We start from the raw sequence: 18,495 nt of genomic DNA, 5'->3' as shown, positions 1-18,495 counted from the left end.
AAGCTATAAATTCTTGGATATCTACTTTCATATGAGGCCACCAATAAGTTTGAGATAGGAACTTGAAGGTCTTTAGGACTCCAGGGTGACCAGTAAATTTGGACGTATGAGCCCAGGACAGAAGGTTTGGACGAAGCTCAGGAGAAACAAACATCTTGCCTGGAGGTGGAACTTGAGACACCCCCGTAGCTGCAAATACCACAGGATTTAGTACTGGTCGAGCAGTTTGTTCTGATGATTCCTCACTTGAGCTCATAGAGCGAGACAATGCATCTGCCATAACATTTTGTGAGCCAGGTCTAAACATTAACTTAAAGTCAAAATGAGAGAAGAATAGGGCCCACCTTGCTTGCCGAGGATTCAGACACTGCGCTGCCTTCAAGTAGAGGAGGTTCTTGTGATCGATGTAGATGGTAATAGGGAATCTCGCACCCTCCAGCAGATACCTCCATTCTTCAAGGACCAATTTGATTGCCAACAGCTCCTGGTCACCGATGGTATAATTCATTTCAGTGGGCAAGAATCTACGAGAGAAAAACTCACAAGGGTGAGTCTTACCATCGACACCCACCTGGGACAGGACTGCACCCACACCAACCGTCGAGGCGTCTACTTCCAAAATGAATGCCTTGTTGACATCTGGCTGATGTAACACAGGAGCTGAAATAAAAGCCTGTTTAATTTTATGAAAAGCAGACAGTGGTTCGTCAGACCATTGGGAAGGATTTCCCCCTTTCCGAGTAAGGCAGGTAATTGGAGCTATTAATGTGGAAAAGCCCTTAATAAACTTTCTGTAGTAATTAGCGAAGCCAATAAAACATTGAACTGACTTGAGTGTTGTTGGAAGAGACCAGTTCTCTATAGCTTCTAATTTAGCTGGGTCCATTTGAAGGTCTGTTCCGGAAATTATGTATCCCACAAAAGATATTGAAGAAGCTTCAAACGTGCATTTAGACAATTTGCCATTCAGATGATTCTGTCAAAGACGTCGAAGAACCTCTTTTACCTGTTGGCGATGAGAAACTAAATCACGGGAAAATATCAAGATGTCATCGAGGTAAACTACCACACACTTATACAGGAGATCTCTGAACACTTCGTTGACAAAGTTTTGAAACACAGCCGGGGCATTACTCAAACTGAAGGGCATCACTAGATATTCGTAATGGCCATCACGAGTATTGTAGGCGGTTTTCCACTCATCACCACTTCGAATCCTGATGAGATTATAAGCCCCGCGAAGATTCAGTTTCGTGAAGATGGAGGCACCTCTGACTCTGTCGAACAACTCTGTAATAAGAGGTAATGGGTAGCTATTTTTAATCGTGATGTCATTTAAACCCCGATAATCGATACAGGGGCGTAGTCCTCCATCCTTCTTCTTAACGAAGAAGAATCCCGCACCGGCCGGGGAAGAGGATGGACAGGTAAACCCCTTCTGTAAATTCTCCTTTATATATTCACTCATTGCTTGGGTCTCTGGAACTGAAAGAGGGTATGTACGCCCTCTAGGTGGCTTGCTCCCTGGAACCAAATCGATGGGGCAATCCCATTCTCGATGGGGAGGCAAGACATCAGCAGCTTTCTCACTGAAGACGTCAGTGAATTCCTGATAGGCCTCTGGAAGGCCAGACTGAGGTTTTAAACTTGCAGATTTTATTGGAAATACTTGAGCTAGACATGAATGAAGACAGGAGGAACTCCATGACGTTAACTGTAATGTAGATCAGTCAAATTGTGGATTGTGCAATTGGAGCCAAGCCATACCCAGTACAATCTCATAGGTAGCTTTTGGTATGACCAGTGACAATGCTGATTTATATACAGGAATGAAAGCTATACCTTAAACACACTTTACGTACTTTTTACGCTGTTAGCGTACAGAGTCCCGTATCGTGTATGGACTTTGCGCACAAACGCCGCGCTGACGGTACAAAGTACACACAGCGCGTACACACCCAATGAATATACTTTAAACCTTATGCAGCAATGCAGTGTGATGCTATTACACTTTAAACCTTATGCAGCAATGCAGTGTGATGCTATTACACTTTAAACCTTAGCAGGGAAAGAAATACACGACACCAGTCTGTAGTTAAACCACTGGGTTCCGACACCACAGGGTATTATTGCTGAAAGGGGGATACAATACAAATAATACAATACAATATAATATAACTGTTATGCACACCAGTGCCTGCAGGAATGTACTGGTGTCTGAACTGTTATGCACACCAGTGCCTGCAGGAATGTACTGGTGTCTGAACAGATAGGGATGCAAAACAAATGAACTCACAGACAGACTGGGGAATATGACATTACGTACACAGAAGGTGATAGGGTAACAAAATAAACACAAAGTGAACAGAGAAGCCCAGAGGCTAAGAAACTGGGTGTCTCCCTAGTATTAAGAATGCTCAGATGGAAAAAGCAAGATGTTGTGTTTTAATACGTAGAGAACCCGAAATGCTGTTGCTAAGGGCAACAGCAAAACCCTAAAGGGTTACCAACGGGTGTGGCAGTAAACTCCTTGGTCAGAGATGGAATGATAGACACAAGGAGAGTCTCCACAATCCTAATCCTCACTTGCAGTGCACAGGTTCAGCTTACTGCCACTAAACTGACACCTGAACACCTTGCACAGTGAGACAGGATTTAGGCAGGCAAATCTGAGAATACAGCCACAAACTTGCTAAGTTCACAGAGTAGCAAAAGAACCCCAGCAAGTTAAACGACTGACTCCAGTCTTACTGCTAGGTCTGGATTGGCAGAGTGTAGTACCAAATCCCAAGGCCTATATGCAGTAAGCAACAACAAATACAAAGCTACACAGTACTGGCTAACTTTCAGGAACTAACTAACCAACAAAGATTCAGCAGCATCTGCTTAACCTGAGAAGAGGCCTTATATAGCAGGTGCTGTCCACGCCCCACTCAGACCTCACAGACTGTGAGCACAAAAACCAGCACCGGATCCCCTGCCGTGCACAGAGCCTGTAACCACTGCACAGCAAAAGACCCGAACCGGAGTATCAGCTGCTCTCAGGTTACTCCGCTAGCACCTGTCTCCCGGTTGCCATGACGACGTGGCAGCACAGGGCAGGAGACCCTAACAGTACCCCCCCTCTGACGAGGGGTCAAAGAACCCCTACCACCGGGTTTATCGGGGAACTGCGAGAAGAAAGAGCGTATCAGTCTGGGGGCATGAAGATCACAACTGCGCACCCACGACCGCTCCTCCGGGCCATACCCCTTCCAGTGCACCAAAAATGACAGCCGACCCCGAACCATCTTGGAGTCAAGAATCCTTTCAACAACAAACTCCCTCTGGCCACGTATCAGAAGAGGGGAAGGTCTTCCACTGGAAGAAGGATTACTAATCGCCCGTTTTAAAAGGGAACAATGAAATGTTTTATTGATACCCAAAGAACGGGGCAGATCTAACTGAAATGCCACCGGATTGATAACCCTGGTGATCTTATAAGGGCCGATGAACCGGGGGCCTAACTTATGAGATGGCTGTCTCAACTTCAAATTCTTGGTAGACAACCAGACGAAGTCTCCTAATTTGAAGCTGCAGGGTCTTTTCCGCTTATCAAAAACCCTTTTGGTCACTAATGACACAGACACAAGGGCTTTCTTCACTTTCCTCCAAATACCTCTAAGGACCGAAACCACAGAGGAACCACCAGGCGTGGAGTCCAGGGGGTCAAAAGAATTGGCCTTAGGATGATGCCCATACACACAAAGGAAGGGAGAGATCCCTGTAGCAGAGTGAGCCGCGTTGTTATAGGCAAACTCCGCCATGGACAGATGAGCAACCCAGTCAGTCTGACACTTGGAGACATAACACCTGAGGAACTGCTCCAAGGACTGGTTCACCCTTTCAGTCTGCCCATTAGACTGCGGATGGTAGCCTGACGACAAGCTGACAGAAATCTGGAGATCGGAACAAAATGCCCTCCAGAATTTGGCCACAAACTGGGATCCGCGGTCAGAGACCACATCAAGTGGCAACCCGTGGAGACGCACAACATGCAGCATAAATAATTCAGACAGGCGTCTGGCCGATGGCAGCCCAACCAGTGGAACGAAGTGCGCCATCTTCGAAAACCTGTCAACGACAACCCAGATGGCTGTCATCCCCGAGGATTTGGGCAAGTCCACCACAAAATCCATTGAAATGTGGGTCCATGGCTTAGATGGGATAGAGAGTGGATGTAATGGGCCAACAGGAACCCCTCTAGGAGTCTTATTTCGGGCACAGATATCACATGCCCGAACCCACTGATCCACATCCTTAGCCACCGAGGGCCACCACACCGCCCTAGATAGCAACTCCCGAGTTCTGGCAATACCCGGGTGACCTGCCGACTTCTTGGCATGGAATTCCAGGAACACTCGCTGTCTTAACCTAGGAGGCACAAACAAAAGACCTACCGGAAGGTCTGGAGGAGCCTGCTCCTGTGCTCTAAGGACTAATGATAAGAGGTCCTGGGTAATGCCCACTTTAATACATGATGGGGATACAATGGGCAACGGCTCCTCGGTGGTCTCCTGGATTGGAGCAAAACTCCACGAGAGCGCATCAGCCTTGATGTTTTTTGACCCAGGGCGATATGTTATCAAAAAATTAAAGCGAGCAAAAAACAAAGCCCATCGTGCCTGCCTGGCATTGAGACGCTTCGCTGACTCTAAATATGCCAGATTCTTATGGTCGGTGAGAATTGAGACCACAAACTTAGCCCCCTCAAGCCAGTGTCTCCACTCCTCGAGTGCATCCTTAATAGCCAACAATTCCCGGTAACCCACGTCATAATTCATCTCGGCAGGCGAAAATTTACGGGAAAAGTAAGCACAGGGATGAAGGCGATTATCAGACACTCCCATCTGAGAGAGCACTGCCCCAATACCCATCTCAGAGGCATCCACCTCCACCACAAAAGGACGCTCTGGATCTGGGTGTCGCAGTACCTTGGCCGATACAAATGCCCTTTTGAGACGGGCAAAAGCCGCTTTAGCCTCACAAGACCAGTGAGCAACATCCGCCCCTTTCTTAGTGAGTGCCACCAAGGGCGCCACTATAGACGAAAATCCAGCGATAAATCGTCTATAAAAATTTGCAGAGCCCAGGAAACGCTGAAGCGCCTTCAAACTAGTGGGCTGCACCCAATCCAGGACTGCCTGTACCTTGGAACCCTCCATTTGGAAACCTTCTGGGGAGATAATATATCCTAGAAATGCGATTTGCTGAACTTCAAATTCGCACTTCTCCAGCTTTGCCCCAAGCCGGTGGTCTCTGAGTTTCTGGAGGACTAAGCGTACATGCTTCCGATGTTCCTCCAGGGAATGGGAGAAGATTAGGATGTCATCTAAGTATACAACTAAGAATCTATCCAAATATTCCCTGAGTACATCGTTCATGAAATCCTGGAAGACTGCCGGGACATTACAGAGCCCAAAAGGCATCACCAAATATTCATAATGCCCTGAGTGGGTATTAAAGGCAGTCTTCCATTCATCCCCCTCTCTTATTCGGATTAGATTGTACGCCCCGCGTAGGTCAATCTTAGAAAAAATGGTGGCAGTACGAAGCTGGTCAAACAAGACCGAAATGAGAGGCAGTGGGTATGAGTTTTTAATCGTGATACGGTTCAATTCCCTGAAGTCGATGCAGGGTCGCAATGAACCGTCCTTTTTACCCACGAAGAAGAACCCCGACCCAACTGGAGACTGTGAAGGTCTGATAAATCCCTTAGCCAAGTTCTCCTGAATGTACTCTGCCATAGCCTGAGTCTCAGGACGTGACAGGGAGTACAACCTGCTCTTGGGAAGCTTAGCATTTGGCAACAAATCAATGGCACAGTCATAGGGGCGATGGGGAGGTAGTACCTCTGCAACTTTTTTGGAGAACACGTCCGCAAAATCTGCATAACACCCTGGCAATCCTGGCAAACTTAGCTGCGAGAGCCTGACTGGAAGGCTCAAGCAACTCCTGAAACAATCAGTACCCCAACTAAGAATCTCCCCAGAGACCCAGTCAAATTGAGGATTGTGGGCCCTTAACCAGGGTAACCCCAACACCAATGGGGCAAAAGTACAGACAGTCACATAAAAGGACAATTTTTCAGAGTGTGTGGCTCCAATAAACAAAGAAATCTGGCTAGTGCAAGAGGTAATTTTACCTTGGGATAATGGTTCCCCGTTTAACCCACAAATCTCAATTTCCGATGCCAAGGGTACTAAGGGAACAGAGTGTTTCAGGGCGAATTGGCGGTCCATAAAAACCCTGTCGGCCCCACTGTCCACAAAGGCCTCAGTCTTGACAGTTTGACCGAGGATCTTCAAGGTCACCGGAATGATAAAAGTCTTCTTGGGAAATTCTGACTTCTGGCCTGACAGGATATTTCCCATCACCCTCAGGCCCTGAAGTTTTCCGGCTTTTCTGGGCATGATACTACCACATGACCTTTATTCCCACAGTACAAACTCAACCCCTGCTGTCTCCTCCGCGTCTTCTCACGCGAGGAGAGGCGGGTAGCCCCAATCTGCATAGGCTCCTCGGAAAATTCCTCAGAGTCTGAGGTTCCCTTGGGAAAGAAGGAAACCTCGGTCTCCCTTTCAAGCCTACGCTCTCTCAGCCGTCTATCCACCCGGATGGATAACTGCATGAGCTGATCCAAGCTATCAGGCAAGGGATATTGTACCAGTTGGTCTTTTATCTGGTTAGAAAGACCTCTTCGGTACTGGTGTCTCAGGGCTGGGTCATTCCACTGGGTATCATGGGCCAACCTCCGAAACTCCGTACAGTAAACCTCAACTGGCCTTCGCCCTTGCTTAAGGATCGAAATCTGAGCCTCGGCTGAGGCCGTCTTGTCAGGGTCATCATACAACATGCCCAGTGCCGTAAAAAAAGCATCAACACTTTTAAGCGACGGACAGTCAGGCTGCAACCCATATGCCCAGACCTGTGGGTCTCCTTGTAGCAAGGAAATCACTATGCCCACCCGCTGAATCTCCGACCCAGAAGACTGAGGCCTAAGCCGGAAGTATAGCTTGCAGCTCTCCTTGAAACAAAAGAACTGCGAGCGATCTCCAGAAAAACGATCCGGGAGATTTACTTTCGGCTCCTTAACCCCTGAAGGTGCTGCTGCTGCGGGAGCTCTGCCAGCGGCCTGGGAGGTGTGCATTTTAATGGACAAATCATTAAATTGTCGAGTCAGGACCTGCACCTGATCGACCACCTGTTGCAACGTATTTTGAGGGGTATGCTCCATATTCCTACAAAATTTCAACAGGAGTATTAGGCTGCTTAATATGTTATGCACACCAGTGCCTGCAGGAATGTACTGGTGTCTGAACTGTTATGCACACCAGTGCCTGCAGGAATGTACTGGTGTCTGAACAGATAGGGATGCAAAACAAATGAACTCACAGACAGACTGGGGAATATGACATTACGTACACAGAAGGTGATAGGGTAACAAAATAAACACAAAGTGAACAGAGAAGCCCAGAGGCTAAGAAACTGGGTGTCTCCCTAGTATTAAGAATGCTCAGATGGAAAAAGCAAGATGTTGTGTTTTAATACGTAGAGAACCCGAAATGCTGTTGCTAAGGGCAACAGCAAAACCCTAAAGGGTTACCAACGGGTGTGGCAGTAAACTCCTTGGTCAGAGATGGAATGATAGACACAAGGAGAGTCTCCACAATCCTAATCCTCACTTGCAGTGCACAGGTTCAGCTTACTGCCACTAAACTGACACCTGAACACCTTGCACAGTGAGACAGGATTTAGGCAGGCACATCTGAGAATACAGCCGCAAACTTGCTAAGTTCACAGAGTAGCAAAAGAACCCCAGCAAGTTAAATGACTGACTCCAGTCTTACTGCTAGGTCTGGATTGGCAGAGTGTAGTACCAAATCCCAAGGCCTATATGCAGTAAGCAACAACAAATACAAAGCTACACAGTACTGGCTAACTTTCAGGAACTAACTAACCAACAAAGATTCAGCAGCATCTGCTTAACCTGAGAAGAGGCCTTATATAGCTGGTGCTGTCCACGCCCCACTCAGACCTCACAGACTGTGAGCACAAAAACCAGCACCGGATCCCCTGCCGTGCACAGAGCCTGTAACCACTGCACAGCAAAAGACCCGAACCGGAGTATCAGCTGCTCTCAGGTTACTCCGCTAGCACTTGTCTCCCGGTTGCCATGACGATGTGGCAGCACAGGGCAGGAGACCCTAACAATAACAGAGTAAATGGCTACAGTCAATGTTACATACGTGAGTGGATTCGCTTGCGCAACCCGGTCCGGTCCTCGGTCATCTGATAGATAACGTTGTGAGCCTTGTGTCTGACCAGGCCTGATGCAGGCTCTCTTTATTCACTTCATCCAAAACATAACACAATGGACACTGTAATCTCTTTGTCCATTGGACACAGGGATGGTCATTTACAGTACAGGAGAGGTCATAGGTCTGTTTGAATAGGTGGGCGATGTCTATTTTCACTGCTCTTGTGGGTGGTCTCCTCTGGATTCCCGCCGCATACATAATGTACAGTAAATACAGTTTATATCTATATTCTGCTCCTGCACATAACTATCCACAGGAGCATGCGATCTTCCTCAAACCAACACCGGAATGTTTCCCTTAAAATACCCTACAGCTGGATACCAAACACCACCTTGTAACCTTGTTCTGTCCCCTCCTATTCTGTAAAGGTGAATCTCTTTGTTCTGAAACCATTCAAACTGTTGTTACTTTCTGATGTGGTGCAGGGAGGCTATGTGTACATTGTGCACTATTTATATTAAATATGTAATGTATTTTGATAGCCTTCCATGCGTTCACAAACTCTACCATAAATACTCATACCATGCGCTAATGCGCAGGACCGCGGGAGCGACCATACGCAAATTGCGAATATGCGCACGCACAGGAGAGCAAGTACGCGCACGGAGGCCATCTGTGTGTAGTTTGTACATGATGTGTGTACTGCAATATTTTTCGACTTTGACACCAGGAATTCGATGAGCTCGGAATGCAGGAAGCCTACTCCCAGAACTACCGGCTTGGTTTGCTGAGTAATGGAACCTTCAGCAATACGGCTTCCATCCACGGCCGTGAGATAAACTGGACGAGACAGCTTTAACACTGGGAGATGAAGTCTATCCACTGCAGCTTGTGTGATAAAATTCCCAGCAGCACCACAATCCACTAAAGCAGACAGAGACTGGAGTCCATCTTGAATTTCCAAAGCGACGGGCAATATAAGGTCTTGAGATGAAGGAGCTTTATTCAAGGTCCCTAACTTTACTCCTCCTTTACAAGTTAGGACCTGGCGTTTCCTGACCAAGCAGGGCAGGAACCAATCAGATGACCAGCAGCAGCACAATAGAGACACAGTCTTTCCCTTAATCTTCTGGACTGTTTCTCAGATGTTAAACGAAACTTGTTTACCTGCTTGGGTTCATCAGCAGTAATAGGTAGAGACGGTAGAGGAGGCATAACTCGGTGCTTGCGGAGATCACCTCGGGAGCGTTCACAGGCTCGCTCGCGTAAACGTAAATCCAACTTGACACATAGGGAAATTAGGGCTTCCAGTTGCTCTGGTAAGTCTCGGGTAGTCAACTCATCCTTTATGCGGTTGGACAGACCATGCCAGAAGGCGGCAACCAATGCCTGGTTGTTCCACTTCACCTCTGATGCCAATGTCTGGAACTGGATAACGTACTGACCCACAGTACGAGTTTCCTGGCGGATCTGAAGGAGGTCTGAAGAAACAGAGGTCATACGCCCAGGTTCGTCAAAGATGCGTCGGAATGCGGCAACAAACTCTGTATAGTTATTCAGCAATGCGTCTGCTCGCTCCCACAGCGGAGAGACCCAGTTCAGAGCAGAGCCAGACAAAAGGGAAACAATATATGCAACTTTTGCTCTGGGTGTGGGAAAGTTCTGTGGCAGCAATTCAAAGTGGACTTCGCATTGATTTAGAAATCCACGACACATTTTAGGATTACCATCAAATTTACTTGGTGTAGGAAGATGAATGCGAGACATTGAAACAGAAGCAACTGGAGAGGTAGAAACTGAGGAACTAGAAACAGGAGAAGAAACTGAAGATGACACTGGAGGAGCTGAAGTTGAAAATGATTGTTGCAGAGTATCTAAACGAGAAGACATTTCTTGCAGGAATTGTATAATCTGCTGCTGCGCAGCCTCTTGACCATCCAGTCGTGACACTAAACCTTGGAGTGCCCCTGACCCCATACTCTGACCGCCCTCCGGGTCCATGGGCCTCGGACAAACTGTCAGGTCTCTGGTTTTGTCTGTCCCCGGCGGGGGCACTAGTGGGTCAGTGTTGGTGTGATGTACAAAGCGGGGAGGCAATATAAAAGTCCTGCGCATATGCGCTGATGTTTATTAGCACAGAGCAGATGGTATAATAATGAATAAACTGAAAACCGGCAATGCAGAAAACAATGATTGATAACTGAATCCAAACAACTGAAAGTCTCTTGCAGCAAAATATAAAATAACTTGATACTGAATGCAGATAATATAAACAGAACTCCAGTAGTACTTGAAAGCACACAGTCTCTGTATAACACAAGATGATATGAACTGATAACTGTTTGAAAAACAGAACTCCGGTATATTGAGAAACACACAGTCTCTATATAGCACAAGTCCATATAGCCACACTAGGCTAAAGCAGGAGACAGTCTCTAAGCAATAAGTTGGTATAACTGCTGAGATGCACAGATGATATGCTGATAACGAAGTGCACAGGTAAGGTAATGAAATGAACACCTGAGGAGAGTCTCTTACTGCTGATGAGTTTGTGGCTGGCTGTGGCTGGAGTCTGGAGTAACAGGAGAGCTGTAGAAATGGTAACTGGAACAATGAAGATAACCACGGGGGAATGCTGGAAACAGGAACACAGAAACCAGGAGAACTAGGAACACCGTATGTGACTCGTTGTCCGAGGCGATGTGAGTGAGCCACGGACTGGAACTTATACCCCTTGCTCTGCAGTGATTGGTCACTGAACTCTGGCTGGAAACACAGCGCTGGATTGGATGCCTGTATCAGCTGAGTGCAGGTGTCATGGCAGCGTCCATACAGGCCGGATACTGGCACACAGCGGAATATACACACAGAACCAGACTCAGGGGTACTCAGCGACACGGGAGATGACGCTCGCGGTCAGTGCATCCATGCAGCCGCAACTGGGGCCATGACCTCCGGAGGCCTGCACACCAGCGCGCTGGTAAGTGAGACGCAGCTGAACGCTGATTCCTGACACAAATATTGCACAGTCATTTCATTATTGCACTTCAGATCATCCTGGGGGTCTATCATTACATGGGGCTGTCGTCCAAAAAGAATTTCAAAGGGTGTTAGGTTAAGCGGTGACCTGTGAGTGGTTCCGATGCTGTACACACTAGTGGCAGTGCTTCTGGCCACAACAGTCCAGTTTCAACCATCACTTTGCTCAGCTTGTTCTTAATAGTGCTAGTCAATCTCTCCACCTTCGCACTGGCCTGTGGCCGGTATGGAGTATGTAGCTTACTATTAATACCCATCAGTTTGCACATGACCTGAAAGACTTCACCTGTAAAATGGGTACCCCTATCACTTTCAATCATTTTAGGGATACCATATCTACACTCAAATTCTTGTATAATTTCTTAGCAGTGAATACGGCAGTATTTGTGGCAGCGGGAATGCTTCTACTCAGTTCGAAAAGACATCAGTACATACTAAAACATACTTTAAATTCCTACAGGCTGGCAGCTGTATGAAGTTGATTGTTATTACCTGGAAAGGTCCGTCTCTAGGAGGGATATGGGATGGCTCCGTTGGTATTGTCTTACCAATATTCTTCCTCAAGCAAGTAAGACATGTCATTGCTTTCTTGCTCGCCTGAGAAGAGAATCCTGGCGCACTCCAGTAGGCTCTTATCAATTTGCACATACCTTCCTTGCCCAGATGAGTCAGACCGTGTGCATCCTCAGCTAGGCGTGGGAGATATGCCCTGGGGGCCACTGGCTTACCTTGTCCATCTCTCCAAAGTCCTGAGGACTCCTAACCATATCCCTTCGCCTTCCAGATGGCCTTCTCCTGTAGGGAACACAAATTTTGCATTTCGATTAATTGTTGCATTTTTACCGTGTTGAATGTCATCAGTTGCGTGGTGTTAATTTGTGTGGTAGTGCTTGCTGCTGATTTTGCAGCTTTGTCCGCTCGGCTGTTACCAATTGAAAATGCGTCTTGGTTGTAAGTGTGTACTTTACACTTGATAACAGCCACTCTGTCAGGTTCTGTATGGCTGTCAGAAGCCTCTTAATGTGTGACGCATGCGCTACAGGTGTGCCAGCTGCCGTGATGAAATTTCTGAGGCGCCACAAGGCCCCAAAATCATGCACCACTCCAAAGGTGTAGCTAGAGTCCGTGTATATATTAGCTGACTTACCCTTTGCCAACTCACATGCTCTGGTCAGTGCTACCAACTCAGCGACTTGTGCTGAGTGAGGTGGACCAAGGGGTTCAGGTTCTATGATACCTTCATAATCTACAACTGTGTATACGGTGCACAGATCTCCCGAGTCCGTCTGTCTGTGGCAACTACCGTCAGTGTAGAAGGTAAAGTCTACGCCTTCCAGTAGGTTGTCACTGATGTCAGGTCTCGCAGTGAAAGTCTGGTTCAGGTATTCCATACAATCATGCATATCAGTGTCTGCACTAAATCCTCCACCATCATTCTCATCCTCCACCTCTTGTGCACCCCCTGTGCATGACAAGGCACATTCGGCAAGTAAGTTGCTGGATTTAGTGTGCTGCACCTCTTTATGGTGATGTTTACAGGGGCCATCAGTGATAGTTCCCACTTTGTAAACCGAGCGGATTAGACATGTCTGATTTGGGCGGAGTTTAGCAAGGCTGATACTGCATGAGGTGTATGGATTGTCAGGTCGTGTCCTAACACTACGTCTTTGCTTTTACTTACCAACAAAGCTATGGCTGCAACACTTCATAGGCAAGTGGGGAGAGACCGTGCTACAGTGTCCAACTGTGCACTGTAGTAGGCTACCGGTCTGCTGGCATCACTATTTTTCTGCGTTAAGATCCCTGCCGCGCACCCAGCACTTTCGGTACCGTACAACTCAAAAGGTTTTCGCGTAATCTGGCATCCCCAATGCTGGTGCTTGTGACAAACACTCTTTTAGTCTCTCAAATGCCAGTTCGAACTCTCCTGTATGAGAGACCCGTTCTGGTTTGTTCAAAGAGACCATTTCTTGCAGTGGTAGTGCCAGAATAGAGAAACCTGGAATTCAATTCCGACAGTACCCACACATTCCTAGAAAAGTGCGAATTTGTTGCTGAGTTTGCGGCAGAGTCATGTCGCGGTTGGCCTGTATTCTGTCTGTGGTCAGCTGTCTGAGTTCTTGCATCAAGCAGTGTCCCAAGTATTTAACCTTATTCCGGCACAACTGCAACTTATCCTTTGAAACCTTGTGTCCTGTCTGGGAGAGATGAAACAGAAGTTGTTTAGTGTCTGCCAGGGACGACTCGAATGAGTCAGAGCATAACAACAAGTCATCAACATATTGTATCAGCACCGACCCATTTTCAGGTTGAAAGGATTGCAAACAGTCATGTAGGGCCTGGGAGAAAATACTTGGGCTGTCAATTAAACCTTGGGGGAGACGGGTCCAGGTGTACTGTACTCCCCTGTAGGTGAAAGCGAAAAGGTACTGGCTGTCAGGGTGAAGAGGGACAGAAAAGAAAGCAGAACAGAGGTCAATGACAGTGAAGTACTTAGAGGTGGAGGGAACCTGCATGAGGATGACCGCTGGATTAGGCACTACGGGGAATTGACTCTTGACTATCTTGTTTATTCCCCTTAGATCCTGCACTAGCCTGTAACCCCTCCCCCCACTCCTTTTCACAGGGAAGATGGGACTGTTGGCTGTGCTGGACGTCCTGAATAGGATGCCCTGCTGTAGCAGCCGTTCTATGACAGGGTATACTCCTAATTCCACCTCTGGTTTCAGTGGGTACTGAGGGATTTTTGGAGCTATCCTGCCATCTTTACTTGTACTGCTACTGGGGCTACATTCACCATCAATCCAGTGTCCTGTCCATCTTTGGTCCAAAGGGAACCTGGTATTTGTGAGATAATTTCCTCTACCTGCGATGGACATGTGTCTATAATGGTAGAGTGTAACATTAGCCTTTGAGGGGTGTCTAATATGTCTTGTACTTCCTGTGCATGGTTCTCAGGGATATCTAAGTACACACCCTCAGGAGTACAATATATAACACACCGCATTTTACACAACAAATCTCTGCCAAGTAAAGTAGTCGGAGACGATGCAGCCAACAGGAAAGAATGTTTGGTATGCAAGGGCCCTATCGTAATCTCTGCAGGTCTACTCAAAGAGTACTGCTGCACCTTTCCCGTTACTCCCATTGCTGAAATCGTTTTACCCATGGTCCTTACACTTGTGGTGGAGTTCAGCACTGATCTGGCCGCCCCTGTATCTACAAAAAAAGGTTGTGGTATGCCAGCTACGTTGACCATGACCTCAGGTTCATCTCCAAGGCCAGCAATCAATTTCACTGGCTGCAGACTACAGGTATGACCTGACCCCTATTGTGTGTTGGGCCCTCCCGCAGAGCATTGGCAGCTACTATATGTGCGGGGGATAACTGTGGACTTTCGGGGGTCTGCCAGTCCCTCCTTGGTGGGTACCTCCTTGTTTTCCCTCTATGCGGCTCGTAATCTCTCCTATGTGTTCCCTGATCCCGTCTATGTGTTTGGTAACGTGGCTCGTATTCTGGTCTAGGGGGTCTATATTTATTATGTGTCCCATTATTCCTACAATCCCTGGCAAAGTGCCCTTCTTTCCTGCAAATAAAACATATTATTGACCTTTTCCAATCGTCAGGGGTCTGGGGTTTAGGTTGGTTGGACATCCCTTCAAGAGCCTGTATACTTACCAGCATCAACCTATCCCCTTGCGACTCCCTGTGCTTAATGATGTTTCTGTCGTATTCGATTGCTGACTCTCTCAGTGCAGCTACCGTAATACCTCTCCAATTTGGCAGAGAGGTTTGCACTCTGCTCCTCAATGCCTCCTTTAGCCCGTCCATTAGTACAGAGACAGCTACCTCCCTGTGGTTAGTATTTTCCTTTATATCCTCTATCCCAGTGTATCTAGCCATTTCCTGTAAAGCTCTATGGAAATACTCTGATGCCGTTTCACTTTCTTTCTGTCTTATGGAGAAAATTTTATTCCACTTGACAACAGTGGGGAAATACAACCCTAGTTGTATGTTAATTTGCCTTACATTCTCCTGGCTGTATTCATCAGTGAGTGGCACTTCTGCATCTAGTTTGCAGTCTGTTATAAATTTTGTGATATCAATATTAGAGGGTAGACTCACTCTTAACACTATCCGCCAATCTTTGTGGGCTCATGGGCATTGCCCAATTCTTTAATAAATTTCTGGCATCCGACTAGATCTTTTCTGGGATCGGGAAATTCTGACATAATTGACCTTAGTTCTGTTCGGGACCATGGACAATGCATTGCAATGTTCCTGATGGGGGTTACTCCCTGATTATCAGTTTTCCCATTGGGGACTGCAATCACCCTGACAGGGTTTAACTCAACCACTTCATTTCTGTTTGTCTCTATAATACGGGGGGCTACTGTCTCTGCATAATGGACGGTCCCATACTTACCGGTGGATATGACCTTACTCGCCCCTCCACTGGGGGGCATCGTCACCGCTCTTACTGGTTGAGCTGTGCCCACTTGAGTGTCCTGTATGGTAGCTGCTAGGGAGAGGGCTGAGATCATGCTCGGCTCGTCGTCTTCTTCACAACCTTGGGGAGAATTTAAAACAGGATACAACTTGCAGGGATTAGGGTTAGTACAATTATTATGTATGTTCCTATTATTTACCGATGTACCATTGGTTGTAGCAGTTTTCTCTCCATCGACATATGGCGGTGGTGGTGTCGTCGCATTCACATTCCTGTCTGGTTTGGAACTTGCTATGCGAGCAAGCTCCCTTTGCATGTCTCCCTCTTGTTGCCATATGTTCAAACAGTCGTTATGTCTGATCCTTTGTTTCTTAGATTTGGATCAGACATATTCTATTCCTTACATTCTGCAGTACCTCGGGTTCAAAAATACCAACCCTAGGAAATGATGCCCTATCATCAGCAGTCATACATACCCAACTCATCACAAAAAGCCTCTCCATGTGGACCATACTTCCTACACATTATCAACCGAGCAGACCCTCTTGGTCTCAACTCTCCAGCCTGAACCCTGGCTGCCGAATGTCTCTCGCTTGTGCACCGGAATCCCATCGTGGGCCTTTTATACACAATCCTCAGAGTTCTCCCACCAACTCCTTCTCCGCTGGCCGTACCACGACTCAGTCAAATAGTGACCACCGCGTACCCAGTGAGGAGCCTACCAGCTTCTGGTTTCTATCCACTGGAAGTTTTATAGGATGAGAAACAACTTATCGATCACCCTTTCCAGTGAATGTCTACCTAGGAAGATTTCCTGAGAGAGAGTCAGCGAAAAATTCCTTTTACTATACACAAATCACATTTGCGTATGCTTTACACAACGCGTATGATGACGCAATTTACGCAAAAGAACGCAAATGTTATCACGTTGCACCACGTATCGCACACACAAATGCGCGGTCCAATTGCACAGCTTATAGATACTTGTTATCTATACACCCTACGATCACTGGAGTCGGAGTCACAAGCTGCGCTCCACAGCCGGAGCGTAACACTAAAACCTTAAATCAATACTTCACAATCTATCACGCTCCTTTGCACGTTTTAAATCACACACACTATGTGCCTCAATACTTGATTAATACGCAAAGGTTGCGACCCTTACACGCCGCCGAGCCTCTGCCAACTCAGCGTCTCCACGGGATTCCCGGTTTCCGGGGTTCAATACGTCCACTCTTACCTTCCACTGACACTAATACACAGTGTTTTTCTGTACAGAAAAATATCACTCCCTTTGATTGGTAGCTTGTCCCAGAGGTAGTACACTTTAAACGAACTTTTATTGTAATCTGCTTTTAAAATTGGATAGTTATTTGTTATGTATAACTACAAATCATTTACCCCGCCTTAACTCGAACTGCTATCGTATGGTTATATCTTGTGCTCGCTTCTTCACGTAACCGTGCGGTCTCGCGCTATGTGCGCTTTCCCGTACGCTTACCACACACAACGTGCCACGTGTTCACTGTGCGTTCGCGCCTGAATATACCACACTTATCAGGATAAATGTGAACAACAAAATGCTACTGCCCACTTACACAATACACAGTTGTTCCTCACACTCACCGGAAGTCACCCCCAAAGGTAATCCTCCATTGAGTGCTTACCTAAATTTTTAGGCCGGAACTGTGTTTTGTGTTTTTATAATTACTCCCTTAACAAAATATATCAAATATATAACAAAAAAACGTATCCGATTTTATACAGATCTATAATGACTATTACAACCTATGGCAACAATATGTGAGAATGTATGGAAACCATTGGTACGCTTTTTGCGCGCTTTCACACCAAAAATGACACACACACAAAATAATAAACAGCTTTTTTCCTGTTTGTCCCTCGGTTTGCACCAGCACCTCTAAGACTATACAGAACAGACGTGGTCTAACAACACAAGATGGTTTTAAACACAATACAAAATTACTTAAGACGTGTCTCCACCCTTTGTTGGTAGAACAAAGTCTGTTATGCCCTGCAAGTCTGTAAGTATGTGGTAAACCGGACGAGCTCCCAACTGTTAAGTTTGTTTAACTTTCAGGAAAAAGCATCACCTTATTAAACAAGGGTTCGGGCCGCTGTGGGCACTAAATGTATGCGATAAACCTCTATGAAATGTATGCAAGTTGCGTAGGCACGCCAACACTCTGTGAGCACAATGCAGCTACACGTGTGGGTGAATACACTTTAAACCCCTAACAGGAATGGAATGAGACACCAATTGTATATGTTATGTTTTGGTCCAACGCAGCAACAAATATTTTCTAAAAGGGGATACACACAGAAATACAACAATAATACAAGAGAAGAGCTACAACCAAGAGTACATACGTTTGTTTGCCTGCGCCACCCGGATCCGGTCCTCAGTCAGTCTAGCAAGATGACCTTTAAAGAATTAGACTGGGATCGGCCAAGAGGCCCTGCTTTTATACAATTGTCCAAAACATAATACAAAGGAAACTGTAAGCTCTTCTTTCATAGGTCAAAAGGTTGGTCATTTACAGTACGTGAGGGGTCATAGGTCGGTTTGAATAGGTGGGCGATGCTTGGTCCAGGTGTACTTGCAGATGTTCTCCACTGGGTTCCCGCTGAATATCAGGAGTACAGTAATTACAGTTAGATATTAATATTGTATTCCTGCGCATA

Source organism: Pseudophryne corroboree, chromosome 9 (assembly GCF_028390025.1).
Source record: "Pseudophryne corroboree isolate aPseCor3 chromosome 9, aPseCor3.hap2, whole genome shotgun sequence".
Lineage (NCBI taxonomy): Eukaryota > Metazoa > Chordata > Amphibia > Anura > Myobatrachidae > Pseudophryne > Pseudophryne corroboree.
The sequence above is the reverse complement of the archived record's forward strand: the minus strand, read 5'-3'. Positions refer to the sequence as shown.